This window comes from Mandrillus leucophaeus, unplaced genomic scaffold (assembly GCF_000951045.1).
Source record: "Mandrillus leucophaeus isolate KB7577 unplaced genomic scaffold, Mleu.le_1.0 Scaffold218, whole genome shotgun sequence".
Taxonomy (NCBI): Eukaryota; Metazoa; Chordata; class Mammalia; order Primates; family Cercopithecidae; genus Mandrillus; species Mandrillus leucophaeus.
In genome coordinates, this window is record NW_012102232.1 from 1,365,489 (window position 1) to 1,368,768 (window position 3,280).

General features: G+C 44.3%; 1 protein-coding gene and 1 pseudogene across 1 annotated transcript in view; both read left to right on the forward strand.

Moving 5' to 3' along the window:
• Positions 1 to 3,280, forward strand: part of PDZD2 (PDZ domain containing 2) — a 386,629-nt gene that overhangs the window by 148,088 nt on the left and 235,261 nt on the right. The gene's annotated exons all lie outside the window — the stretch shown is intronic.
• Positions 206 to 999, forward strand: LOC105540256 (annotated as a pseudogene).

The window sequence follows — 3,280 nt, forward strand, 5'->3', positions numbered from 1 at the left end:
CGCCTCTGCCTCCCAAAGTGCTGGGATTACAGGCGTGAGCCACCGCGCCCAGCCCCTTCTATTTTATTTTAGTGTGATGATTTTTTTGTTTGAAATCTAAGCAAGGCTTCCCCGCCCGGGCTCCCCACGAGCTCAGCTGCGAGCTCTGGGCTCCTCTAAGGCAGCGCCGCTGGTCGCCTCCCTTTAGCCGCTATCAGCCGCCATCATGGTTATCTACCGGGACCTCCTCAGCCATGATGAGGTGTGTTCACGAGATCCGGGAGATTTCAGACTGGCTGTGCCTGTAAGTGGAGGGAGGAGATGGTCAGTAGGAGAGAGGGTAACACCGATGACTCGCTCATTGTGGAAATGCCTCTGCTGATGGCCCTGAGGGCGAGGGTGTGGAAAGCATAGTAATGACTCGTGCTGATACTGTCAGGAACCATAACTTGCAGGAAAAGACTACAGGAAATACATCAAAGGTTAAGTAAAATCAATCAAAGGCAAACTTGAAGAACAGAGACCAGAAAGAGTAAAACTTTTGATGACGGACTGCAGAACAAATCAAGCACATCCTTAGTAATTTCAAAAATGACAGCTCTGGCCGGGTGTGGTGGCTCATGCTTATAATCCCAGCACTTTGGGAGGCCGAGGCGGGAGGCTCACTTGAGCTCAGGAGTTTGAGATCAGCCTTGGCAACATAGTGAGACCCTGCCCCTACCAAAAATGCAGAAAATTACCTGGCCGTGGTTGGTGCACACCTGTAATCCCAGCTACTCGGGAGGCTGAGGTGGGAGAACTGCTGAACCCAGGAGGCGAAGGCTGCAGTGAGCGGAGATCACTGCACTCCAGCCTGGGTAACAGAGCAAGACTCCATCTCAAAACAAGCAAACAAAAAGCTACCAGTTCTATACTGGGGAAAGCATGAATCCAGGTGGTGCTCAACTGGACTACTGTGAGGATGGCGTGACTCCATATGTGATTTTCTTTAAGAATGGTTTAGAAATCGGAAAATGTTAACAAATTTGGCAATTACTTTGGATGTATCACCTGTCATTGTAACTGACTGTAGCTTGTCATCCATACAACAGGACTTAAGAAAATGGGACTGATGTCATCTTGAGCTCTTCATTTATTTTGACCATGCTTTGGAATGGAGGCATTGTTTTAAGAAAAACATGTCATGTAGCTTGTCTAAAAATAAAATGCATTTAAACTCAAAAAATCTAAGCAAAGAGATCATAAGGGCATTAATTTGGGGAGCAGGGACATGTGGTTAAGATGCTTTTTGATAACAGTTTGAATTTTCTACACTGATTAAAAAAAGAGAAGAACATTTTCTTTTACCCTATAGAGTAGAATATAAACTCCATACATAATAAGCAAGAGCTACAAAAAGGTTTTTGGCCGACATAAATATACATGAAATACTATAGTAATAGGATATAATTCAGTTTACTACTAATAACACAGTGATATACATGAGAAAGTCATGTATAGCTCTAATATTCACATATATAATTAAAACCACATTTAAAATTTACATGACATTAATTTTGAATATTCCTTTTCCCACTTATATAGTTTATGAAGCAAATTTATTCATATAATCAGAGCCACATTTTGAGTCAGCTGAGTCAGTTTTCAGGATGTATTGCCTTCCATCTTTATTATTTGAAAGACTGTAATATTCATGTATGGTGCTGTCGCTGGACATTTTATCCAAGGCCACAAGTATTCGTATAACCCTGCCACAGTTTGCCCATCCCTTCATCCTATAATTGAAAATAATTTACGTTTATGGATGCGTTTACTGCGGGCCAAATACTGTCACAAGTGTCTTACATGTATTAACTCATTTATGCAGAGAAATCTGAGAGATTGATAACATTATCTCACTTTATTCAGGGAACTAAGGTTCAGAAAGGTCAAATAACTTGCTCAAAGTCACATAACTCATGAAAGGCAGAGCCAAGATTCAAACCCAGCTGTGGAGCTCCAGAGTTCCTGCCTTTTTTTTTTTTTTTTTGGAGACTTACTATTGCTCTGTCACCCAGGCTGGAGTGCAGTGGTGCGACCTCACCATACTGCAACCTCTGCCTCCTAGGTTCAAGTGGTTCTCATGACTCAGCCTCCCAAGCAGCTGGGATTACAGGTGCCCCAGCACTATGCCTGGCCTGTCTCTTATACACATCTGACCTAGTCTCAGCCAACTGCAACCTGTCTCCCGGGTTCAAGCAATTCTCCTACCTCAGCCTCCGGAGTAGCTGGGATTACAGGCACCCACCACCACGCCCGGCTAATTTTTTTTTTTTTTTTCCTTCCTTAGTGGAGACTGGGTTTTGCTGTGTTGGGCAGGCTGGTCTCAAACTCCTGGCCTCAGGTGATGCACCCACCCTCCTTAGCCTCCCAAAGTGCTGGGATTACAGGCCTGAGCCACTGCACCTGGCCAAATTTGATCGGTGTCCCTTTCTTCTCTTAGTGGTTGAAGCAGTGCATAGCAAACCTTTCTACTACCTTGCAGGTGTTCTAGTTTAAGCTGAAGTGGTTTGATAGTCTCTTTTTCCCCTTCTCTACCTGCAACCTGAGGATGCTGGGGTTGCTCTTCTTCCTCTTCTAAGCCAGTTAGTGGAATTTTCCTCCACGTTCTTGGCCTGTGTTTTTCCCCTCTGGAGTAGAGTTCAGTCTGCTACTGGAAGATGTTTGCATTTTCCCACCTAGCAGACCCCTGGTCAAACATTAAATACAGCTTCATGCTAGCTCTGTGTATCTTCTTGGTCAGAAAAGTATGTTCTCACTACAGTTAACCTTTCTGCTGAGAACTTCCCAGAGTAAGAGTGGATTTATTCAGGTATTGGGTACCTTCTGAGGATGTGGATTTCTGGCAGCACTGATTTATAACTTTTCATTTTGAAAGGCTTGAAACAGCCCATTCGGAGCCTGGAGGCCATGGCTCTGTGCTAGAAGCTGATAACTTTTGTTATTGGACTTTGGGCGGGTAGGGAGTTTGCTTATTGTTACCGTCTTTCCTTGGTAGAGCGCACTTACACATCACTGTTTTATATCAGCTCCCCTCCCCCATTCTTGCCTAACTTCAGTCGTGGCTCTTGGTTTTTAATTGTGTGTATGTGTTGCTAAGAGTGAAATTGAGGTAATTTTATTTATTTTATTTATTTTTCTTATTTCTTTGAGACAGAGTCTGGCTCTGTGGCCCAGGCTGGAGTGCAGTGGCCGGATCTCAGCTCACTGCAAGCTCCGTCTCCCGGGTTCACGCTATTCTCCTGCCTCAGCCTCCCGAGTA